A 26,808-nucleotide genomic window follows, 5' to 3' on the forward strand; every position below is an offset into this window, starting at 1 on the left:
TGAGGAGAAGCCCATTCAGATCCAGGCACAGGGGGCAGACTCTGTGTCCAGTGCATACGGAGCCATGTCCTCCACCCTCATATGGGACTGCTGCTCCCTGAGCTGCACGGAGCACTCAGCCACGCTACCCAAGGACTCCACCCCCACCTCCCTCTCCTCCAGAAGTTCTCCTCTTCAGGGAGATGAGGGAACAGAGGTTTCTGAGTGATGGAACAGAGGTCTCTGAATTCTAATACTTCCCACTGGAAAGCTTTCTCTAGGCCCCTACTGCACAGAGGCAGGAGGGCTCACCCTTCTTTATTCTCTTACGGAATGAAGATGCCCACCTAATCAGTGGAGATTAAATGACATCAAAGCCACAGCAGCCTCTTTACCTGTGCCCAGTTTATAGTGTCAGTTCCAGTCGAGGAACTGTGGTTCCAGTTTGTTGTGTACCCTGTGAGCTTCCTCCCCTTCTGCAGGTCCTGGGACCACACTGCTGACCTTGCCCTTGGGCTGGGAGCTTTGTGGCTGAACTGCCAGGTGGCATCCTGAGGTTTGTCAGGCCCTGGAACAAACGGAAATCCTTACTGAGCCCAGGATTTCTTAGTATTTCTGAGCCATGTTCTGTAGGATATCAAAAGGATTCTGTGATCGAATCAGTTGTGCAACTTTGGGTAGAAAAACAGGTTGAACAATGGTTTCTAAAATGAAATTCCATAGATCAGCCATTTACGTAAGGATATAACCAATCACTGAGACGTTTCAGAGCTGTCTCACACCATGCACGCACATACCAGAAGCAACTCAGTCAGCTGTGAGTGGATTGGTATATGTACGGTCGCAGGACGGGCAGGGCGTCGGGCATGAGTGCGGGCGATTGCCTGCTGTGGCTCTGGGCGTAGGGCTGGCAGCTACCAGCTCCGATTAGACCCCTAGCCTGGGAACCTCCATATGCCTGGGGAGCGGCCCAAGAAATAGCAAAAAGACAAAAAAAAAAAAAAAAGGAAAGTCTGACACTTACTACAATAAGGGTGAGCCTTGAGGACATTGTACTGAGTGAAACTAGCCTGTCACAAAAAGACCAATACTCTGAGTCCATTTAGAGGAGGCACCCAGGGGCAGTCAAATTCACAGAGACAGAAAGTACAATGGTGGTTGCAGGGGCTGGGAGAGGGGAGAACAGAGAATTGTTTAATGGGTATGGAGTTTCCATTTTGCAAAATGAAAAGGGTTCTGGAGATTGGTTGGGCAACAATGTGAATGTGACTGCTGAACTTAAACACTTAAAAATGATTAAGATGGGAGATTTTTATGTCATGTGTATTTTACCACAATTAAAAAAAATTCAATGTTCTTTGCAGAGGAACTTCTCAGAGCCTTTAAATGTTCATGTGCACTGGGAATCCCCAAGAGGGGGATACACCGAGCAGCTTTTCCCAGCTTATCTGGCCACAAAATCCTCTTTTATTACAGAGCATCTCATGGGACCAGTGTGCTTCAGAACACACTTTAGGAAACACTGAAAACTGTCAGAAAATAGGAAATCCTATTTCTTATATTTCCATAAAGGAAGACAAGGTTCCAGAGCCTGAAGCCAGATTTTCAAAACAGTGTTAACCCACCACAACCTCTGATACAGGAGAACCAGATTCTGTCCTCCCCTGTTCCACTAATTAGCCACGTGGTCTCAAAGAGGTCTCTACTTTTTTCCTCCATCATAAGAGCAACATATTTCACTGGTTTGTGGCAAAATCTAATGATGAAACACATGTGAAAGATCCTGAAAAGACCAAGTGCTATTCAAAAAGTAAGGTAATTATTAAGTGCTCATGCTTATTGAGGTATAGCAATGTCAAGGCGGCATTAAAAGCTCAGAATATCTACGAGGCACCAAACAGGCACTAAGAAAAGAGATGAAAGAGATGGGGAAAAGAAAAAAAATCACAGGCTGAGTCGTACTTGTAGTGTAGCAAAAAGAGAGACCAGGAGCCAGAAAACATAGGTTCACAAGGTGACTTTATTGCTATGTGACCTTGGACTAGCCATTTAACCTCCCTGACTCTCAGCTTGTTCAGCTTCCCAATGAGATCATCAGGGATCACCTCAAGGGTCACCCCCAGCTATAGGAGTCCATGAAACACCAAGACAGACATGCCAGGAAGTAAAAAGAGGCAGATTACTGCCCCTGTGCCCCCAGTGAGCAAAGAGGGGGCAAACCAGCATGAGAAGATGAGGCTGTGCACACAGAGGGGTGTTAGGGACTTATTTCCTTGTAAATTCTTATTAATAATAATTCACAATACTCTCTTAGACCCTTGCCCCCACACTTTTTAAAAAAGTGTTCCCAGGAGTTCCCGTTGTGGCTCAGTGGTTAACGAATCCTACTAGGAACCACAAGGTTGTGGGTTCAATCCCTGGCCTTGCTCAGTTGGGTTAAGGATCCGGCATTCCCATGAGCTGTGGTGTAGGTTGCAGACGTGGCTTGGATCCCTCGTTGCTGTGGCTGTGGTGCAGGCTGGCGGTTACAGCTCCAATTCAACCCCTAGCCTGGGAACCTCCATATGCTGCGGGAGCGGCCCAAGAAAACGGCAAAAAGACAAAAAAAAAAAAAAAAAAAAAAAAGTCCCCAAAGGATCTTCACTGAACTGCTGACTCAATTGAGACAGATGAATGGGGAGCGGGAAGTTGCAGATGGAACAGAAGTACAGACTTCCACAGAAACAGGGCTTCCTGGTCCTGGGGACCCATCTTCCTGCAGGTTCGGTGACTATGAACAGAATATGTGAAGAGCCCAGCCACTGCTTCAGCAGATGGACAACCTGTCCTAGATGCTCTCTTGGCCAGGGCAGTGTCCGTGGTGCAGGAAAGATGGAAAGCAGTGGCTGGAAAGGAACATGAGGAACCTGAGCAAAGGAACAGTCTCTGGGGGCAGCAGGAGGGCAGACCCCCAGAGCAAAGGAGCTGAGGGGTTGGATGTGCTGTGTGTGGTGCCAGAAAACCCCCAGATGTGGCAGAGCAGGTAGGGGCCAAGGGAACCTGCCTGGATGAGGCTGGCATCCTCCCCCCCACCCCCCGACCTCCAACACACACACAGAAGGCTAGGAGTCCCACAGGAGTGGCAGGTGGGGCTGGGAGGGGCCATCTCTTCTATGGCCCCTTCCAGTAAGCCTAGCTGTTGAAGGCTCGCTCTAGGTAGTGTGGATAAACAACAGAGCGGGAGAAAGCAGTGACTCTGGGGACAGATAAAACGTTTCCAATGTGCTGGATGCACAGAGGAAGAGAGCTGGTTTGTTCTTGGCTTTGGGGGAGATGAGGCAGAGGCAGAGCCTGATGACTACCTGTAATGACTGAGGAAATAACCAGAAGCTCAAGAAATCAGCAGTGATGGAAAAGGGACCATTTAAACTGAGTTGGTAAATGAAAATATTGAGTAAAAATGTCTAGTGGAGAAAAGGTATTAATACAAATAGCTTTGTAGACATAGACATGGGAGAGCTAGGCATGAAGCAATGTATACATCAGAAGGGGCTATTTGTACAGTGTGCCATTTGAGCAAGGATTCTTATCTCTGGTCCATGAACAGGCATTCAAGGGGTCCAGAGACCTGCCCTGGCTAACACGCTGTATCTGTGCTTGTTTTTATGTGTGTAAATGTTTTTCGGGATGGAGGACCCCTAGCTTTCATCTGGTGCTCAAAAAGGCCCCCCCAACAGTGGTTTAGTTGGCATTAAGATTCTCAATAATTGATGGAAAACTTCTTTGCTATCTGCTTGCCAAATCTGCTGTATCAGAGCACACCAAAATGCTAAAATTGCATTTACTACCAAATTTAAGAACCTAGGGGAGTTCCTGTCGTGGCGCAATGGAAACGAATCTGACTAGGAACCATGAGGTTGCGGGTTCGATCCCTTGCCTCACTCAGTGGGTTAAGGATCCAGCATTGCCATGAGCTGTGGTGTAGGTCTCAGAGGCGGCTCAGATCTGGCGTTACTGCGGTTCTGGCATAGGCCAACAGCTACAGCTCCGATTCAACCCATAGCTTGGGAACCTCCACATGCCTCGGGTGCGGCCCTAAAAAAAAGAGACAAAAGAGGGAAAAAAAAAAAAAAGAACCTAGGAATAGTTATTCTCCTATCATCTTGTTATAATTAAGGTACATTATAACATTCCAAAGACTATTGACATTGGCAAACATATTTAATTCAAATATTTTAAATTAAAAATGTTAAAAGCATATTTAGGGCTTTGCAAGTACAGGTTCCTCGCAAAAAGTTTACTATGTATGGTACTTTAACGGAAGGAATCTAGATCTGTTAATATTCACAGCTAGATTTAAAGACCTGCCAAAAGCACTTATTGGAACTACTTTTAACAGTCATGATATTTTTTTTCCAAAAGGATGTTATCAAGTAGACTGTGCAGTAATGACTATAAATACGTGACATGCCTGTGTTACTATAAATAAATATTGCACATTCTCCCAACCCATTTAATTACTGTTCACCTAAAGCAGTGCAATTAAGAAACTGTCTTGAATTCTGAAAATGGGAAAAGCCCTCTTGTCTCTCTTAGGTAGTTTTACCATCCTAACAATAGACTTAATGAAGCCTTTTAAAGGAAGGACAATTATATTAAAATGACCAGGGCATGTAAAAATTCATTACATAGATCCTCCTACTGTCTGTTGGATTAAAGGCCTCATCGCACCCTGGAGAGAAGTAGGAACAAAGAATAAAGAAAAACCACAACTTTCTAAGCGAACATCTTATGCCTGAGAATTAACCTGGGCCACTCAGGACTTCACCCTAGTGCAAAGAAAATATGCCTGGTATCAGATAAACTAGGAGCACTGCTGGCTTGTTGAATATAAACCGACATCACGATCCATGTCGTGATGATGATCAACAACAGTTATGTAAGTTTATACAGCTCCTCCCTTAAGAAAGGATAAGGGCTACAAAACAAAGTCTACTCCCCCAGGACTGTCTGGGACCACGAGCACCCATAAGCCTAAACACCACCCCCACCCCCACTAAAGACAGCACCAATTGACTGATTTTTGTTAAATTTATTCCTAAGTAACTTAGGTTTTTCTGTTGTTATATAGCCAGAACTGGTTTTTTAGCCTTCTTTTCCACCTATTAGCTGCCCATCTATAGAAATACAATTAATTTTTTTGTAATATCGACCTTGTACCTTGTGACTTTCCTAAGTTTTATGGTTCGTTCTGGCCAGTAGAGGTTTTATATATTCCCTTGGATTTGTCTGGATAAACCTCCAAGTTGCCTGCAAATAAAGACAACTTTGCTTCTTCCCATCCAATCTTCATGCCCTTATTTCTTGTCCTTGCTCTTTTCTCTTTCTTAAAAAGCTGCAACAGCCAGTAGGAAGTTCCCGCCAGGGCTCTCCAGTTTGCTTTATGCCATTTTGGGCCCTTGTGGGGCCATGAAGATTGGACCAATGGGGAACTGTGACCCTTGGCAGAAAGATCCTGACCCTGCCAAGCCATCTACAGAAGGCATGGCACCTGATTTAGAGCCTCGAACTTTAAGGAACAAGAATTTATGGTTGACTTTCTCTGGTTTAATTACTCATACCTCTCAAGACATGGACATGTTAAAGAAATACTCCAGGGAATTACTGAATCTTTGGGATTTTGAGCTTGTTGGGCCCTTGGAGATTAAACCTCTCATTTTACAACAAAAGTGAGGCTCAGCATGTCTAGTGACTCTTACAAGGGCAGCTAGCAGCAGAGGGTGAGTCTGCTGTTTCTGATGGGACATGAACTTGGACTTCACAGACCTGATCCTAGTCTCGAGTAGGTCAGGAATGTACTTCCACCCCATGAGACTGTAGGTCTAAGAGCCTAGGGGAGATCTCAGATACTCTGCATCTCGGTGTAAGTAGATGGGATGACTTGGGGCCATGTAAATATGGGCATCTTGGGAGTTCCTGTCATGACTCAGTGGTTAAGCATCCATGAAGAAGCGGGTTCGATCCCTGGCCTCGCTCACTGGGTCGAAGTATCTGGCGTTGCCATGAGCTGTGATGTAGGTTGAAGATGCGGCTCAGATCCCAAGTTGGTGTGGCTCTGGTGTAGGCTGGTGGCTACAGCTCAGATTCGACCCCCAGTCTGGGAACCTCCATATGCCGCCAGTGCAGCCCTAAAAGAAAAAAATAGATAGATAGACAGACAGACAGATAGGCATCTTTTTTTGAACTTTTGCAAAGAGTGTTCCCTAAATCCAGGGCAAGATTACATTTTCCACTGCCTAGCCAATCTGTAGCTGGCCATGACTAATAACAAACGGATTTTCCTCCCCCAGCTCCCAGGAAATTGACTCTGAAACAAGTGAGAAGCTAGGCTCTCAGAGAGCATCTCTGACGCTGTTTATATCAACTGCTGAACGCGATCATCTCATGTCATCACAAAGCCTTTAAAGCTCACACACAGCCCACAGGGATCCTGGCTGAACTCTTTTTGTACATATTATTTGTACCTGTCTCCTAGAAGAACTTGGCGGAGCTAATAAAATCACCAGCATGTTTAGCAAGCCTGTAATATGTTTCCTCCTTACCAGCTGAAGGAGGTTAACAAGGAAGCCCTCAAATTAACAAATGTATTGCTGTCAATCAAATACATGTATTTGAACAGCTGAAATGCTAGAACTTGAGAAGGTCCAGTTCTTCAAATTCCCCCTCTTGTCCCCAAAAGACCAAGCATTCTTACTCATCGGTCACTTCTCTAAAATAACCGTCAGTTGTCATGGCTAAAAAAGAAGTTCCAAGAGGTCAAAAGTACTTATTGAGATCAGAGTAAGACTCCAACTAGACAAAATAGAAACCAGACGAGAAAAGAATATCACTCGTGGCTGTTGGGTGTGTTTTGGGCAAAGCTTGTTTCGACAGAGAAGGGGAAGCTTGGGGAGGAGGGTAGGAACCAACAAACTAGCTACTTGCACAGGGTGTCTTAAGACTGTCACCTCCATTGACAGGTTAACAACCCTACAGGGGTAAATGTACCATCTTTAGTGCCCGAGGAAGTCTCTTAAGTAGCTTGTGCAAGGTCAAACAGCCAGTTAATGGAAGAGTGGCAATTTGAATCCAGATGCTCTCTTTCCACCCTCTTAATTAATTTTATTATAAAAGTAATGTAACCACATTGAGAAGAAAATCTCTATAATCTAATTACCCAAATACAACTAGCATTTTGGTAAAATTTTTATAGGCTTTTTCCACCCAAGCATTTTTGCCTTCAAAATTAGGATTATATTCCACAGGCGAATTGGTACTGTGCTTTTCTTCCCTTAACTCAACACTTGTCCAAATTATGTCACAATTTTTAAAATCATCATTTTAACTAACAGACAATGTTCCATTGAGTAGACCTGTCATAGTTTGCATAATGAGACCTCAGTTGTGGAAAACTGAGGTTTTTTTACATTTTCTTGGAACAGCACAAGTGTTATTTCCAGTATGCCATGTTGCTTTCCCAAATGTGTAATGTCACCATCAAAAGACAATACTAGTCAACAGACGATGAGAAACTATGGTTGAAATATTTTGAAAATGTCACCAGCACTGAGCTCTCTGGCCTGAAATCAAAAAAATCAGATGAATGCTATTAATGAAGGGTGACCCAAAAATAACAAGTTAAAAAAAGCTGCCCTTCTGAGATTCCGGAGAACACGTGTTTTTAATGGTTTAATGCTCTACTTTCAGTTTCATAGGAATGCCAACAAAAGACATTGTCCTCACTTAAATCCAGATTTGGAAGAATGGATATGCTCTGAAAAGATAACAAATTCTATCAGCTTTACATATCAGAGCAGTCAGGATTTACAAATGAGGCCAAAATGCACACCTAGGACCATGTCACATGTCATAGCTAATTTGCCATTCAAAATGCCACAGACCCATTTTTCTCGGGTCAAGTGAATGACCACAGAGCAGATCTGAGCTCTCATTAACTGAGCCTGAGAGGTCAAAGAAACTGCACTGTCAAACCCTGTGTCAGTTTCCTGGATTTATAAAATACAAAATATGGCTGTCAGAAAAATCTTCTGTGTTTGGAGGAAAGTAACCTCCAAAAACATTTGTCTGCCTCCGTGTGGCTATCTGTTTCAAAAGCTTTACTAGAATCCATACCACCACCCACCCCCTCCACCCCCAGCCCCGAGTTTGATGTGCAAACAGACACTTAAATGACTGGCAGCATCTATCTGCTCCTCAGACAGAGAACTTAAAGGTTCTTACTGATCAGAGAAAACAGTGAAAATGGAAGACAACTGGGGGTTTCATTCCTACTGCGATGGAATCAGCTCCCTAATGACAATGTGACAGTGGTCCAGGCAAGATAACCTTTTGTCCTGCCCACACCTCTCTCTTCACATTCCCAGCTGTCTCTGCCCCACACGGTGGTGGGGAGCTGTACTTCATCAGACCCTAATGACATCCTTCTCCTCACCAATATTTGGCTAATCCTGCATTTCGTCTTCCCTTTGGACTTCCCCTTCTTTTTGGAGTTAATCTGATTACTCCTGGGAATGTCAAATGGAACATCCTATAACCACTATGGAAAACAATTTGCCATTACACGGTCAAGTTGAAGAGGCACATACTCTAAGACCCAGGAATCTATTCTCTTCAATACTTATAGGAGGAACTGTTTGCCGCAAGGCACACATACAAGAATGTTCACAGTGGCACTGCTTAAAACTGCACAAAACTGGAAAGGACCCACATGTCCATCGAGAGGAGACGGGATAAATAACTTGTGGTGTATTCACACAAGGCAAGGCCATACAGTGGTGAAGGTAAATGAATGGCATGTGTGTCACTGTAGGCATCGGTAGCGATGAATCTTAAAAAATGAATATTGACTGAAAAAAGGCAAATGTACCGGAGTACCATTTATATATAGCCCCGAGGCAAACAAAACTTAATAATAGATTGCTTAGGGAAATAAACCCAGAAGAGCCAGGAAATGACACACACACAATTCAGAACAGTGTTTCCTCTGAAGGAGAGGGGTAGGGCCAGGGAGGAACACACAGAGGCTTCCAAAGTCCTGGTGGTGGTCTAGTTTTTAAGGCGCAAGACGGGGAGAGGGGTGGTGTACTACCCCCTCTCTGTCTCCCTCCTCCCCCCGCAATTAGGTAAACAGGTATGTATCTGACATACAGACACAGTCCTTTGTATGCATATGTACTCCTTTGCAAACATCCTCCTCATCATTTGTCATGGTACCCTGAGCCCTGAAGCCACCTTCCTCGGTGCTGTCTTCCCAGCCTCTGACTCTTTGCAGAGCCCTCTGAGGGGTCCCTGGTCTTGGACGGAGTGTTTGCTCCATCCATCTCCCTACTCCGCTCCCGCGTGACGACGACCAGACGTCCACACAAAAACCTGCACGCAGATGCTTTAAGTAGCTTTTTCATAATTCCCAGAACTTGGAAGCAAACAAGATGTTCTGCAGGAGGTGAATAAGTAAATAATCATGGTACCTCCAGACAATAAAATATGATTCAGCGCTAAAAAGAAATGAGTATCAAGCCATGAAAAGATACGGAGGGAACTTAAATGCATATGTAAGTGAAAGAAGCCAATCTGAGAAGGCTACATGCTGGATGGTTCCAACTACATGACATTATGGAAAAGACAAAACTGAGAGACAATAAAAAGATCACTGGGGAGTTCCCGTCGTGGCGCAGTGGTTAACGAATATGACTAGGAACCATGAGGTTGTGGGTTCGATCCCTGCCCTTGCTTAGTGGGTTAATGATTCGGCGTTGCCATGAGCTGTGGTGTGGGTTGCAGATGCGGCTCGGATCCTGCGTTGCTGTGACTCTGGCGTAGGCGGGCAGCTCCAGCTCCAATTAGATCCCTAGCCTGGGGACCTCCATATGCCGCAGGAGCGGCCCAAGAAATGGCAAAAAGACCAAAAAAAAAAGATCACTGGCTGTGAGAGGTTCGGATGAGGGAAGGATGAACAGACAGAGCACAGAGGATCTGTAGGGCAGTGAAAATACTGTGTGATACTATGATGGTGGAGGTGTGCCATTTGTTACATGTAATGAACCTACATGCACATATCATGGATCACCCAGAGTCACCAGTTTACGTTAGGAGTCACTCTTGGTGTTGTACATTCTAAGGGTTTGGATAAATGTATAATGACACAAATCCCTCCACAAAAAAGTTTATTCATTGGTTTTAAATTACTGTAGCACTCAATCTTGATGGAGAGTGGAAGATAAATTAAGATGGCAGAAAGGCACCTTCCCGGCCTCTTCTCCCACCCTGGCTGTGAATTCACACCATGCTTAGAAGTCATGGCCCAGAGAAAGGGGGACAATGAACAGACGTTGGTAAATTATTCCAATGCCCCCTAGTTTCACTCTTCATCAGACTCCCATTCGAGATGTTCTCGCATCTGTATCGATTTCACAGCACCCTGAACGCAGCACGTGATGACTATCTGCCTCCCCCACAGTCAGCATCACACAGCTCTCTAGTGGCACAGTCAGGATGTCTCAAGCCCCGGGGCCCACACTCTTTCCACTGCTTCACTCGGCCTTGTGCTCGACCTTGGAGCCATCTCGCTTTCACAGGGTCCTTTTACGGGAAGGACTATGCAAATGGACACCCTGTTTCATCTCTTCTTCTGCGAACGGCAGTGATCTACTTCCTCTCCTTCCCTTTACACTCTGGGTTCAGCCGTGGCCCATTTCACAACTTCACGAACACCCCTACGTCTTCCGAGAAGCTGCCACGTTCCCCTGGCTGTGGGGGCTGCTCTCCACAAACCACACGTAACCCGAAGAGGAGGCTGGGTCTTTGGTGGAAGTGAACCCTTTCACATCTGAATGGGGTTCTAGCTCCTCCTTCAAAATCACCCACGGGCTAATGCCCCTGGGTGTGCTATGGAAAGTGGGGCTCAGGATGGAAAGCCACCGGCATCAGTGAGAACACCATGGTACCTCTGCCCTCGATGCAGTGTTTAACCAAGTCCCCTCCCAACACGCCTTTGTGTGGTGCTGCCTCATCTCGGGCACTTTCATGGGACTGTCAAGGGGAAGACTGCAGATACAGCACCCTGATGTCAGCAGAGATTCAGACAGCCACTCAAAACATAGCTGAGCAAGATGGGGGACCCTGGGCCAAGTGACAGTTGGGTTTGGTGGACTCGGGGGTGATGGGATGGCCACTTCTGAGGGTACAAACATCACAGGGGGGTGACACGGACTTGGAGGGAGGTGCTTGTACAGTAGGGCTTGGGAGGCACATTACCCTTGGTTAAGGAGATTTTCATCAGATGTGCTTATGGAGATCACAAATAATTCACAGCTGAAAGAGGATCGCTAATTAATTAGAAGAAAGAACACAGATTTTTAAGGCTGGAACGGTTACTAGGGCTGACCAAAACAACAAAAATCTCCCCATAGTAAACAGATAAAATCCTGATTTTCTTCAGGCTAATGCTCTCCCAACTGAGCTATTTCAGCCACCCATAAAATCCTGCTTTTGACTGTAAAACATCTAATGCATAAATATAGGAACATGTCAGACCCAGCCCCATACCCTCCCACCCATTCAGCTGGGACAATTTACTCTGTTCGCAAGTCCTGCCAGAGACCCTGACCCTAGGCTCCAGGCCACTGACACGGAGACTCTCACCAGTGTCCCAACTCCTGACTTCAGACCTGGGAGCTCCTTTTACCTTTCAGGCTCAGGCTCCTGCTCCCCCTTCTCAGCAGTTTTGGCGGTTGATCCTATAACTCGTTCTTCTGGATGCAGCTCTTCTACAGCTTCCTGACAACCCAGTACACTAGTGCTTCTTGCACGCATCTGGCCCATTGACCTGCTCTGCCGGACAATTCTGCTGCCAAACACCTGTCCATCTAGACGGCCAGCTCTGGAAGGATTTCCCCAGTGCTATGCCTTACCCAGCATCCCCAATGCCTCCTGTTAACAGCCTGCCGCTCATACATCTCCATGAGCACGCCCCAGGCCACGGATCTCTCTGTTCTCAGGATTCCTGTCTGGACTATATCCTGGATCCCAAGCTGATCTCATCCTGTTATTGACAGAAACCCAGCTCTTCTCCAGCAGGGGCAAAGGGGATGGGTTTAAAGAAATTCGTATTTAAAGACACTGAATATGAGCTCCATGCAAGCTGCAGGTGCGATGGAGTGGCTGAATCACAGATGAAATTCTGGCCTGCACTTATATATACACTTGAAGATGCAAAAAACAAGGGCAGCTCATGGGCTTACTAGACTTAGGTATAGAATCCTTACTCTGCACTGACCAGGCCATCTCTGAAGTGTTGTTCCTATCTGAGAACACGCTTTTAGAGAGACAATGACCAGAGTTCTCTGGTGGCCTAGTGGTTAAGGATGTGGTGTTGTCACTGCTGTGATGCAGGTTCAATCCCTGGCCCAGAAACTTCCGCAGGCTGCAGGTGCAGCCCTCCAAAACCAAATAAATAAAGAGACAATATCAGGCAGGAAACACATCCAGTAAGAAGCAACCGGAATGACAGAACTCTTGGAGTTCCTGTTGTGGCACAGCGGAAATGAATCCAACTAGGAACCATGAGGTTTCAGGTTCAATCCCTGGCCTCGCTCAGTGGGTTAAGGATCCAGTATTGCTGTGAGCTGTTGTGTGGGTTGCAGATGTGGCTCAATCTGATGATGGCTGTGCTGTAGGCTGACAGCCATAGCTCCAATTGGACCGCTAGCCTGCGAACCTCCATATGCTGTAGGTACAGACCTAAAAAGCAAAAAAAAAAAAAAAAGACAGAATGACAGAACTCCTGACATCAGGTAATGTAAGAATATTTGGAAGAACCAGGGCTAATGGCCTAGGAAAGGAGGATTTGCAGGCATGGGGTTTTCAGGTGCAGAGGGCTCTCACGTGAACACAGGCCCAGAGGCTTAGTTACAGGACAGCTTAGGGATCTGCACGAACAAAGTGGAAGAATGAAGCTGGTCCCACTCTGCTCCTTAGTGACCCTGCCTCTCTAGCCTCAGGTTCCCCTCAGACTGGAGGATCTAACTCTGAAGGCCTCCGCCACCTCTCCAAGCCCCCAATTCTTCATCCTTACACTAGCGCCAATCTGAGAAAGAAGACAGGCATGGCTTTGCCTGTTCCGAGGCCTGGCAGACAAGGTCAGTTCCTTAGATCTTCCAAGTGGCCCCTTCCAAGAAAATCAAATTCACTAAAGAAACTTGTGAAATGAGTGGGTGCGGGCTTTAGCTTTCAGGAAAAGAAAAATTCAGAAATTCCCCAAAAGAAGGTGTGGAAGGCAGAAAAATCTCTACCCTCCCCAGACATCCTCTTTCTAGTCCCTGTGATCTGGGACTATTATCTTACATGGCAGGCTGTGACATGATAAAGCGAGGCATCTCCAGAGGAGGAACTTATGCTAAATTATCTGGGCTCCACAGTCTTCGCAGGGGTCCTCAGAAGAGCCATACCCAGGGAGATGGGATAGACACACATAGGGAAGAAGGTCAAGTGAAGGCGGAGGCAGGGACTGGAGAGATGTGGCTGCAGTCAGGGACCGCCCGTGGCCATCAAAGGCTGGAAGAGGAGAGGCAAGCAGCAGATGTTCCCAAAAGCCTCTGAAGGGAGTGCATTCCTGCTGACATCCTGATATTGGACCCTGACCCCAAAACCATGAGAGAAGAAACCCTCTATTTTTTTAAGACACTGAGTTGCGGTCATTGGTTCTAGCAGCCACAGCAAACTAATACTGGAAGGTTTTCTGCTTAGATAAAATGTTGTTGTGGGCCAGAAGCAGGCAGTAATAATCTTCTTTAAGGGAAAAGCTTGAATTTGTACGTGTTTTTATGGTCCCTTCCACACCAGTCCCAGAAAAAGTGCAGCTCGGCTTTTAAAAGTGTTTGGGGCAGTGACAAAAGCACCTTTTAAGCAAGCCATTCTTCATATGTATTTTACTACTATCTCTCCTTCACACACAAATTCAGCCAATAGTAAGTCTATGCAGGGCAGACAACCACCCAGTGACTCCAACCTCCACCCAGCAGGCCTGGCTGCCATGGGACATGTTATGCAGCATCTCACAGCTACAGGAGGAAGCCTACAGAGGAGGTGGGAGCTCATCTTGATTTTCTACTGTCATGGGGGCGGCAATCCTCCCCACCCTTGCCTGGCAATATCCAGCTCTTGGAGAAGGATGAAACCTACTGAGATGAGGATACAGTAAAATGATCCCCCAAGCCTAGGAACTGGCCATGGAAAGAGAATAGGGTATCACAGGCCTCCCCTGACTGTTCTGTGGTCCCATCATAGAACTCCATCTCTGGAAGTCACTCTTGCTATCACAGGGATCACCTGGTGGGACCAGGTCAGGTTTAAAGAGATGGTTCCTGAACTAGAACTCAAAAAGAAACTTGCTCCCCAATGCCAATGTTCACTGCAGTATTATTGATAATAGCCAAGACATGGAAGCAACCTAAATGCCCATCAACGTATGAATGGATAAAGAAAATGTGGTACATATATACAATGGAATATTACTCAGCCATAACAAAGAATTATGCCATTTGCAGCAACATGCATGTACCTAGAGCTTATCAGACTAAGTAAACCAGAAAGACAAATACTATATGATATCACTTATATGTGGAATCTAAAATGTGACACAAATGAACTTACCTATGAAGCAGAAACAGGTTTAAGACATGGAAAACAGACCTGTGGTAGCTAAGGGGACGTGGGGAGGTGGGGGAGAGTGGGTTAAGCATTTGGGATTAGCAGATGCAAACTATTATGCATTGAGTGGATAAACGAGGTCTTACTCTATAGCACAAGGAGCTGTATTCAATATCTTGTGATAAACAATAATGGAAAAGAATATGAAAAAGTGTGTATAGATGTACAACTCAATCACTTTACTGAACAGCAGAAATTAACACAATACTGTAAATCAATTCAATAACATAAATTTAAATAATAATAAAGAGACAGTGCCCCTTTTAAGTTTCTAATGTCTCCTTGATAAGAACATCATTACTACTTTAAAAACCACAAATAAGGGAGAAAGTCCTTTTAAATTCAGGGAAGAAAAAATGAAAGGTACATATAAAATTACCAGTTCAATGACGGGGGCTAATGATGACTCATCTGCCTTCTGCTCCACGGAGCTTCAGTACAGGAAAACCTCCTCTGTGGTGTGGAAAGAGGGTGCCCAGGTCTGAGACCTATTTTATTTATTGACATTTCTCAAGGCCATACCCGCAGCATATGGAAGTTCCCAGGCCAGGGACGAAGCAGAGATGCAGCTGCTGGCTTACACCACAGCCACACCAACACCAGTGTTCAAGCCACATCGGTGACCTATGCTGCGGCTTGTATCAGCACTGGATCCTTAACCTACAGAGTGTGGCTGGGGATTGAACTGGTATACTCATGGATACTAGTCAGGTTCTTAACCCGTGGAGCCACAATGGGAACTCTCTGAAACCTATTTAAGATCTCACTGTTTCCTAGATTCAAATCCTTGGATAAATCATTTCACTTCTGTTGAGCTTCATTTTCCTCACATGGAAAATAGGACAACTAAGTATGATGACATGTGGCTTAAACAGTGGTTGACTCACCGGACTTGATTAAAGTTGGAGGAAAGAATGAGTTAATTGTTCTGTATCCAGGGCTAGATAATTCAACCCCAACTTTTCAACTTTTTCCTTGAATCTCAACACAATACTGTCATCTGTAGTCCTTCCAACAGCCGTCACTATCTGCTTGAGTTCAAAATATCAAGGAAGGGGAAGCTTTCACTATCTTGGAAGTTCGAACTGGCAGAGGGCACGCTTTTCTTCTTGGACAATGGTGCTTAATTTACAATCCAGAGATTTATGTGAAATATAGGTGGTCAGTTATTACGGGAGATGCACAACTATTATTGGTCCAGGACTAAAAATGTTTGCTCTTCGACCTACAACAGAACTCTGTGTAAGTTCCTCATTCCTAAACATACATACACAACCCCCCCACAAAGCCACTCCCTTTTCTTGGTCCCTAGTCACTAGAGAAGCAGGCTGTGTGAAGCCTGGTCTTTATTCAGTGAAACAGAGGCTGGTCTCTCCCAATGCCCAGGCACCACGGCATGGGTGTGTCTAAGGCTGGGGCAGGGGACATGGAAAATGGAGGCTAACAGGGCATCCCATTGGCCCTGGGGCTGGCAACCCGATGCACGTGGATCAGAGTGGCCCTAAGGGACCCACAGAACCTGGTGAGCCCTGCCCTCCATTCAGGAAGCAGGGGCTGCTACAGATGGCGTTTTGCTTACGCTGTTCCTCCCTTCCTCCTCTTCACTCTCCTCCTCCTGAGAGCAAGCTGTTCACCCAGTGAGGAGGGCACCCCAGCCCCAACCCCCCCATTCCCACTGAAGACAATCCTCATGCCGTCCCAGTGACCAGCATTCTCGAGCCTCTGGACACACCGTATAAGCCCTGCTGATCTTCTGACCCCTGGAAAAATCCTATTCTCCCTCTGAAAAAAAATCTTACATGGACAAATTTTTCCTCTTCACAACAGTTGTGAAGGAATCACATACACACGGCTTTAAACCTTGGTTTCTAATGCAGTCCTGAATTTTGAATCCTTTACTGTTTTGAAACAGATTTTTTTTTTTCCCCACAAAACGACTAGCCCTACAATAAGAATCTAGGACATTTTCATCATTTCCCTTGGGACTTATTAAAACAAGACTGAAAAATGGAGCAACTTTTATGTACAGTCTCCATTTATTTACAGACTAATGTATTTCAAGAAATTCACTGAGGGAGTTCCATTGTCGCTCAGCGGTTTACAAACCCAACTAGTATCCATGAGGACTCGGGTTCAATCCCTGGCCTTGGTCAGTGGGTTAAGGATCTGGAGTTGCCATGAACTGTGGTGTAGGTCAAAGACACAGCTCAAATCCCGCATTGCTGTGGCTGTGGTGTAGGCTGGCAGCTGCAGCTCTGATTTGACCCCTAGCCTGGGAATCTCCATATGGCATGGGTGTGTCCCTAAAAAGACAAAAGAAAAAAAATTCACTGAAAAAAGGAAAACAGCTCTAAAGCAGAAGTGACCTTTTGAATTTACTTTTCTTTCTGAACGACAATTTTACCTGAGGTGGCCCCCATGTCTTATCAAATAAATAGCAGTATTTTGGCCATAGTTGTGGTCTGGAGGCAGCTAGATAAACCCTGCTCACAGCTGCAACAGCAGTACAGGAAATCTCAGTCTCACTGAAACTACAAATATGACAGGGAACTCTCCAGGGTAGGTGCCGAAATCCCTTAATCACGCTAGTCAAAGGCCATGAAGGATAGCTGAAAATCTCACCTTTCTCCTCAGACCTTTGAGAGTAGTTATGACCAAAGCAGATATTATTTCAATCAATTTCATTTAAATCATGATTTAAATGACTAAATAAGATGACTCAGGTTTATCAGCTTTTTATTTTAAAGTGTGATTTTGTTTTTCTGACATAAAACCAAAATTACATAGTTTTTTAAATTCAGCTGAGTTTCACTTTCAGAAGATACGCCTCATATTGTCAAATCAGTGATTTATGGAAACCCTCCCTCAGAGGTAGCTCCCTCAATAATTCTAGAAGATTCTGTGAAAAAAGGTATTCAGTGTTTTCCTTGTGTTCTTACCGCTTCTCCCTCATTTATCTTCAGACTTTGCTTTGCTTGCCCAGATTACTTCATTCTTTTTTTAATGTGTCAATAGTTTACTTTTAATTTTAAATATTTTATCAAAGTATAGTTGATTTACAATGCCAATTTCTGCTATACAGTAAAGTGACCCAGTCATACATATATATACATCTCCTTTCTTATATGTATTATCTTATATTTCCTGGACCTCATTCCTCATCCATTTTAAATGCCAGATTACTTCATTCTTTTTTTTTTTTTTTTCCACCAAACAAACTTTTATTGTGGTTTGACTTTCTATGCACATCTTTTTTTTTTTTTTTTTTTTTTTACAGAATAAAATACATACATTTACACACAATTACATTCACACAGATTATTATAACATGGATTTTAAGAAACAGATTAAGGAGTTCCCGTCGTGGCGCAGTGGTTAACGAATCCGACTAGGAACCATGAGGTTGCGGGTTCGGTCCCTGCCCTTGCTCAGTGGGTTAACGATCTGGCGTTGCTGTGAGCTGTGGTGTAGGTTGCAGACGCGGCTTGGATCCTGCGTTGCTGTGGCTCTGGCGTAGGCCTGTGGCTACAGCTCCGATTAGACCCCTAGCCTGGGAACCTCCATATGCTGCGGGAGCAGCCCAAGAAATAGCAAAAAGACAAAAAAAAAAAAAAAAAAAAGAAACAGATTAAGTGACTCCCACTGGAGAAGTGGAATGGAAAATATGCTGAGACAAATAGGAAATTTATTCTGTACTTTATCCCAGTTTTATCTATTACATTTCAATTTTTCTTTAAAAATTAGCATTATATTAAATTGTTATATTATGCAACTAAAATTTATAAAGAAGAAAGCCTTATATACCGTTAAATATTTTATATAGCATAGTAAAAAGAATAACAACTGGTAAGTATAACAAAAATAATACACCCTCTGAAAATAACTAAAATATAAAATGCATAAGTTGGTTAAAAAACAGTGTAACTATATAAATATGTCCTCACAATTTGTTCCATCTCATTGATTCTTCAATAAAGGCATTACACCATTCTAGGTGATGTGATTACTTCATTCTTAAGAATTACCTATTTGTTTGCTTGAAATTTTGCACTTTGGAGAAGAAAGCTAAGGAACTGTTGTCTTATCGTATAATGCTATTAACAGTTTCCACAGAGAAAACCTACAGGTGGAGAAAAGAAACATGATTTCTGGGGTACACAGATTTTTTTTTTTTTTTTTTTTTTTTTTTTTTTTACTTTTCTACGTATCAAAGTAGTTTTCATTGGCTCTCATTTCCCCTTAGCTTGGCATTCAGTATGTTGAGAGGGTGTATTAGGAGCCGGCTCTAGGCTCAATCCCTGAAGGATTCAGACCTGACAAAGTTTATATTCCAACAGGAAACACAGACACCAGATGGCTATCATTCAAAACAACAATGTAGCTTTGAAGCAGTGCATGGTGAGAGGGCAATGCCATCCAGGATCAGAAGGAGAGTGTCAAGGAAGACTGCTTTAGGAAGTAACGTTGCCTTTTTATTACTTACTCATAAAACGTTTTCAGAAGAAGTAACACCCATATACAGTCTCAAATACTGCATCAATTCCAAGGTAAGAAGAGGTATGGGAAAGAGAAGGCTCAGGACCAGACAGAGAGGCTTAACATCCTTGCTGTCACTACCTGCCTTGAGCAACTCATGGTCAGGGACATGGTCCCCTTACGAGACTGTTCTAACAGTCCAGTGTGATACACAGAATAAGCACTCAGTATGTGGTGGAAGTCCAATGAACTGCAGACAATAACAATTACAGATGGCATACTGATTTACTTTCAGCTTGGACATGCCAAACTAGAGCTAATTTTCCTTTCATACTTCTATCTTTACCAAAATGTTCAGTGGAAAGAGAAAACTCAAAAATTCATTAGAAAAACTCTGACATCAGAGACTTTTCTTCATTTGGGTTGGCCAACAGCTATCATTTACTTTATTTTATTTTATTTATTTTTTTGTCTTTTTGCCATTTCTTGGGCCACTTCCCGCGGCATATGGGGTTCCCAGGCTAGGGGTCGAATCGGAGCTATAGCCACTGGCCTACACCAGAGCCACAGCAACGCGGGATCCGAGCCGCGTCTGCGACCTACACCACAGCTCACGGCAACGCCAGATCGTTAACCCACTGAGCGAGGGCAGGGACCGAACCCGCAACCTCATGGTTCCTAGTCGGATTCGTTAACCGCTGCGCCATGACGGGAACTCCGATATCATTTACTTTAAACAACAGAGGCGTGTCCTGTACTAGATTCTTCTTGGCAGATACATAAACACAATCGTTGGTGCATCTGTACTCAACAGCCTTCTCTGAGCATTAGAGAAAGGGTCTGGAATTGAAGCTTTTGAATTAGAGCTTTTAAAATAGTGAACTCCTCTAGGGCGGATAAGTGTTTTTCAGGTCTTTAACTACTGGACTGAGAGGGTGCAGGCAGGGCCCTTCTGAGGAGCTCAAACTCTCTTGCAGCCCAAGAAGCATTTCCCAGCCCATTCAGTCTTTTTTATTCTGACTTCCCTGGGTCCTCGCATGGTTCAGTCCTCAGTAAGACAATGCCTGCTGCCAGGGTTCTACCTGGAGGCACAACCAGCCAGGCTCCACCTGCAAGGACCTCCCAACCTAAGGCCTTATTAAGTTTTCTTTAGACTGTGGCCAACAGCTCTTTTTCCTTTTTGGGTCCGCACCCATGACATATGGAGATTCCCAGGCTAGGGGTTAAATGGGAGCTACAGCTGCTGGCCTACACCACAGCCACAGCAACACAGGATCCAAGCTGCGTCTGTGACCTACACCACAGCTCACGGCAACACCAGATCCTTAACCCACTGAATGAGGCCAGGGATCAAACCCTCAATCTCATGTTTCCTAGTCGGATTCGTTTCCGCTGAGCCACGAGGGGACTTCCCCTTTTTCCTTTTTGATACAAGCCTCAAATCAGAAAACAAACCAAAAAAATATATGTTTTGTGTTTTAAGTTAAATGATGAAGCATTTGACTTGGTCTTGGAAAAGAGACCACTTTACTGAAAGTGGAATGAAAAATGAGGCTTAGAGAGGAGAGGAGATTTGCCTCAGGTCTTAACAGCAAGCTAACAGCAGAGCTGAAGCAAGAATTTAATTCACTCCACTTGGGGCCCTTCACCATATTAAACAAGCCCTGTGGTCTGCGTGGCATAGGATTGTACCTGGAACACAAATTCACAGACATGCCTCCTCCACAAGCTGGAGCTCCCTGCCTCACAGCTGTGGGAGTCACCTTGGCCTGGGCTGTATGAGGCTGGGCAAGCCTTGAAGCCTGGACCAGCACCAGGCACTTCCCAGACCCCCACCCTGGGCATCCGCTGTTCTGTGCTACTCCACCCTGGGGTGGCTCCTGGCACCCAGAGGCTCCAGCCTGCCATGGGCCTGGACCAGGAGGGCCACAGGGCTCAGGCCCATTGGGTTGGGTTTGCCAAACCCAGGCTTCTACAGCCTGAACCCAAGTGCATGAAGGGGGTCTACAAAGGCTTTCTTCCTCCTGGCCCTGACCTTTGGTTTGTAGGAGCCAAAAAGGCCATGACTGAAAAGAGAGCACAGATCATTATGCAGAAGCTGGGGGTGGGGGAGGGGAGAGGGCTGTGTGGGGTCAAAGGTCAGGGGTTGCTCATAATTGTTCTCAACCAAGAGTTCAGACAGTATACTTCCTCGACTTAAAACAAAGGTGCATTGTCTGCAGACAGAATGGCTCTAGTTCAGGAGAAGGACCTCTCTCATGCGTAATTCAAAATGAGGAATAACATCCAAGTCATTCTAGATGATGAGGTGGCAGGCCATCAGGGAACCCATGGGACATCACACCCAAGGCCAGCCAACTGGGCAGCAGAGTCTGGGGCAGGAAAAGATCCTATGGGTGGCAGATGAGACCTGCAACGCCAGCCTTTCAAGGGAAGCCAAGGTGCCCGGGAGATGAGAGAAATACAGGCAGAGAAGACTCAGCAGACATCTGCAGGAAGAATGGCAACATGGTTCCTTCACACATCCCCTCCCTGCAGCAGCTTCTCTGGACGCCTGGCCCTCGGCCTGAGCTTCCAAAGCCCCTCCTGCCTGGCTCTATCCTACTGTGTAATTATTACCTGTGCACCATTTGCCACATTCATTTCTGTCTCAGCAGAGTCCAGTAAGGTGTCTTTAACACCCAGAGGACACCAAAAAAATGTTTAGTGAATGAAACCATGGTGACTGCAATTTGAAGGTACAACTAGGGCAGCGGCAAGCAGCAGTTATCAGAGTAGAGGAAAAAATCAACAATGAATGAACTACAGGGAGCCTCTCTCAACCAGAAGCCAGAGGGCTGCCCAGCCCTCAGCAGCCCCTGGAAGGCTCGGCAGCCACCCGGCAGCTGTTCTGTTCTATTTTGGGGCTGGGAAGACATATCTTAGAGCTAAAACATATGTTCTCATAATTATCAAAATTGAGTGTTACAAATAAGGGAAGGGGGAAAATAGTAGGTTCACCTGAGTGAGCTGAGACTTTCTATTTCATATACCAGCTCCACCGCCAACTCCACCTCTCTCTTAGAAACCAACGCTCTCAGAGTCACCAATCCTCAAGTTCAAAGTGGACCAAATCCTGGGTTCCAAAGGGAAACCCCTTCTAATTTACATGGCATGTGCTCTCAGGGCAAAACTTGCCAACTTACTTTTTCCACGTCTAGATTAGCATCCCGCTTCTTCAAAAAAAAAAAAAAAAAACTGTAGAAGAGAAAAAAAAAAAGACATCAGAAGAGAACTGAGCACCCTTTGCCTCTAAACCACTCACAAAGCACAACCATACAATTTTCATTTCCTGGAGATGATCAATTTGCCCACAACTTTTTTCTTGTTCACACAATTGTTGAGAAGTCACAGTTGCCACAAACACCTGCCTGCAACTGCAAAGACCTGACCCTGTACCACCAAAGACAGCCAGCATGAGATCTTAACTTTCCAGAGCCAGGAAAAATAGAGATGGGGGTCTTGAGTGTGTACACACACACGCATACCCCTTCTCCAAAGTGCCTGCCCCCAAGTCATCCATAGCTGGGACACATTAAAAATGAGTCTCCATAGCTGAGACACATTAAAAATGAGTCTCCAAAGTCTTGTTCAACTTACCCCTTGGTTTAAACCTCCCATAGTCCCCAGTCCCTCTCTGCCCCACTTCCTGTCTGTGGGCGAGCCTCACTGTCAAAACAGCCTTTGTGGGAAGCCCTGCTTTCTCATCAGCTAGGGTTCCCCTCTCTGGGAGGCCTGCCAACCCAGCAGCCTGCACGACTTGTCCATGGAAATCTAGCCCCAAGAGCAACTTAGAACCTCATGTCAAGCCCCTGCAAAGCTGAGCACTGATTTCTGAGGGCACCCATACCCAGGTCTCATGAATCCCCCAAGTGCCAGGAGCAGGATGGTGGCACTTGCTCACTCACTCTACCTACAACCTGCCAATACAAAGGTACCTCATTTATTACTTATGATTTTAGCTGTTTGAACAAAGCTTCAATTTTAATAAATTACCTAAAGAAAACAATAAAAATGGTTGAATGGAATTACATTAACAATAATATGTTAGGGCAGAAAGTGAAAGGTTTGACAAATCTAAAAAGCAGAAAGCAGATACAATCTTTCCTATCTTAGTAGAGACTCAAACTTGTTTTCCATGTGATTCTTGGCATCTTTCTTCCTGGCCCATGGCTTAAAATGCCTCCATCATAAATTACTAGTCCCATTAAAACCACCCCCCGCTCCACACACACAGAAGAGAATTTCTGTGCTGTCTGCAAAACTGCATAATTAACAGTCACATCTTTGTTTTGTTTAGTCAAAGATGACTCAGAATGAAGGAAAGAAAAAATGACCATGGGGAAGAGAATGAGAAACTCATATACTGTCTTGCACAGATGGGTATCCAAATCATGAACTCGCTGCAGACACACAGGAGGAGCAGCACACAGGCTGGAGGAAGAGACCGTGCCAACGGGCACCGGCTCCGGGCACGTGCCTTAGCAACCCACACCCCCATCTATTCCTTGCTTCTGAGACAGGCCATCCTGTCCTACCAAATGCCACCAGGCAATGCATGCCTTTTCTTTTTCTTCTGGCTCATCCACTGGAGATCTAGACATTGCTAAGCTGTGGGGGGGAATGGAATTCTCTCCATCCAGAAATGTCCCCTGCCCTCCTACACCCAGCAAAGAGTAAGCCATTACTCTGAGGACTTTCTACCAAAGGGAACATCTATGCAGTGGAAGTCTGACTTCCATTCTTTTTTCTTTCTTTTAATATTTATTTATTTATTTTCCTTTTTAGGGCCATACCCGCGCATACAGCGGTTCCCAGGCTAGGGATCCAATCAGAGCTACAGCTGCCAGCCTACGCCACAGCCACAGTAATGCCAGATCTGAGCCAAATCTGTGAACTACACCACAGCTCACCGCAACACCAGATCCTTAATCTACTGATCGAGGACCAGGATCAAACCCACAACTTCATGGTTCCTAGTCGAATTCATTTCCACTGTGCCACGACGGAAACTCCCTGACTCACATTCTTGAACACTTCTGAGACAGGCCATCCTGTCCTGTCTTTGGAAAAGAGGTCTAGGAAGGCTGTCATTCTGATCTACAGAATGGTGTGTTCTCATGTGTAAGGTGAAAGAGTCCTTCCTCTGCCACAGAAAGAACACTTGGAGAATCAGAACCTTTTCTAAACTAGCGAGGCAATTTCACCTCTCTTGTGCACACAGCACGACCACGATCACTGGGTCCCCAGTTTCAGCAATGGGCTCTGGAAGAATGAGCCCTCACTCCATGGCTCTTGAGCAAATAGTACCAAAAGGAAAACCAAAAATCTGCTTGCAGCTGCTGGCTCACTGCCACACAAGGAATTTTATCCATACATCGTACGTGTATGCGGATCATTCAATTTCTTTTTCAGGTTTACTAAACAGATGGAGCTAATTAACAAAGACAATACATGTATGCATCACCCCACAGCAGCCAGAAATCAGAAGGATGTCACAGCATTAACTTCAAAGACTCCCAGCAAGCATACGGGGCCTGAGATATTTTTAGGCACCAGCTCCATTCCATTGTTTCAAAGAGGAAGGATATGGATGGATGAAATAGAATTGCCTAAAAGTAAAATTCACACAGCACCCCCATCTAGAATGGTATTAGTTTTTTTAAAAAGCTCTATCTTTCCTAAATAAAAGCCATTTCTCTTTTTTTAATTACTCATTGAATTTTATTACACTTATAGCTGCACAGCATCATCACAACCCAATTTTATAGCATTTCCATCCCAAACCCCCAGCACACCCCCCACCCCCCAATCTGTCTCATTTGGAGACCATAAGTTTTTCAAAGTCTGTGAGTCGTTATCTGTTCTGCAAAGAAGTTCACTGTGTCCCTTTTTGAGATTCCACGTGTAAGTGATAGCATTTGATATTGGTTTCTCAGTCTGATTTTAACTAGCATAATTTCTAGGTCCATCCATGTTGCTGCAAATGCCATTATTTCTTTCCTTTTGATGGCTGAGTAATATTCCATTATGTATATGTACCACAGCTTCTTGATCCACTCCTCTGTTGATGGACAGTTAGATTGTTTCCATGTCTTGGCTACTGTATATAGTGCTGCAATGAACACTGGAGTACATGTATCTTTTTGAGTCATGGTTTTCTCTGGATAGATGCCCAGGAGTGGGATTGCTGGATCAAATGGTAATTCTGTTTTTAGTTTTCTGAGGAATCTCCATACTGTTTTCCCAGGGGTTGCACCAATTTACATTCCCACCAACAGTGTAACAGGGTTCCCTTTTCTCCACACCCTCTCCAGCACTTATTGTTTGTAGCCTTTTTGATGATGGTCATTCTGGTTGGTGTAAGGTGGTACCTCAGACTGGTTTTGATTTGCATTTCTCTAATAATGAGTGATATTGAACATCTTTTCATGTGTTTTTTGGCCACCTGTATGTTTTCTTTGAAGAATTGTCTATTTATATCTTCTGCCCATTTTTTGATGGGGTTGGTTGTTTTTTTGGTATTGAGCTGCAGAAGGTGTTTATAAATATTGGAGATGAATCCCTTGTCAGTCACTTAATTTGCAAATATTTTCTCTCATTCTGTGGGTTGTCTTTTCATTTTGCCTAGGGTTTCCTTTTCTGTACAGAAAATTTTAAGTTTAATTAAGTTTCATTTGTTTATTTTTGTTTTTATCGTCATTACTCTAGGAGGTGGATCTGAGAAGATGTTGCTGTGGTTTATGTGGGAGAGTGTTTGGCCTATGTTTTCCTCTAAGAGTTTTATAGTCTCTGGCCTTTTCTGAAAAGCTGAGAATAATATAAATTTTGGTCATCAGATGTTTAGGTGAAACAGAAATAACAATTTAAATAATTACTCTATTTAAAAAATTGACCAATTATTCCCCTACTTAATTCTAAACCTAGACTACTGAAATACCCAAGTTTTACATTTCTAATGCTTAAGGCAAGATAGACACCTCCCTGCTCGTGTTCATGTTCGTGTGTGTGTATGTGTGTGTGTGTGTGTTTACAGATAGAGATATGCATATGTAACTGCGCTGACACTTTAAATAATTGACTACTACAATATAAATGTCTTCAATTGTGGGCCTGTGGGCATTAGAGCATGTTCCATGCTTTTATTCTTCTGCTGAAATAGTGCTGATGTTTTGCTTGAGAACATGACTGAAGTGACCCAGATTCCCCAGTGGAAAAAGGCGGATCCATAAATGCCACAAATGTGGATTGACGCAGGAATGGAAGCCAAAGGACAAGGCCTGGACCAAAACCGAAGCACTCCCCATAATGTAGATCAGCTCAAATCCTCCATCTTTGGAGGATTACACAAAGGTTTTTATTTCTAGTGAAAACTCTAAAAATAACACTGGGAAGCCCTCAACCTCAAGCTGTCTTGATACAGCCACCTCTCCCACCTAGGGGCCATCTCCCCTAGGCACCTGCCACACTCCGTGCAACAGGACAGCACTGGCAGAGGTTAACCAGCTCTGGCAAAGGGGTCCTGACCATGTTCCCAGTGAGGGGTGCTCTTTTGCATGTGCGTGTGTG

General features: G+C 44.7%; 1 protein-coding gene across 4 annotated transcripts in view; it reads right to left on the minus strand.

The window, feature by feature from the left end:
• The window catches only part of FYN (FYN proto-oncogene, Src family tyrosine kinase), a 225,931-nt gene that overhangs the window by 173,822 nt on the left and 25,301 nt on the right, over positions 1 to 26,808 (minus strand). Inside the window, exon 1 of one of the 4 annotated variants that reach the window (XM_021084361.1) lies at positions 22,386 to 22,404. The exons of the other annotated variants lie outside the window; for them this stretch is intronic. The gene's annotated coding sequence lies outside the window, so the exon portion shown is untranslated. Of the gene's footprint in view, positions 1 to 22,385; positions 22,405 to 26,808 lie in introns of those variants that run through there. 4 annotated transcript variants of the gene reach the window in all.

The sequence above is a fragment of the Sus scrofa genome, chromosome 1, assembly GCF_000003025.6.
Source record: "Sus scrofa isolate TJ Tabasco breed Duroc chromosome 1, Sscrofa11.1, whole genome shotgun sequence".
Classification (NCBI taxonomy): Eukaryota; Metazoa; Chordata; class Mammalia; order Artiodactyla; family Suidae; genus Sus; species Sus scrofa.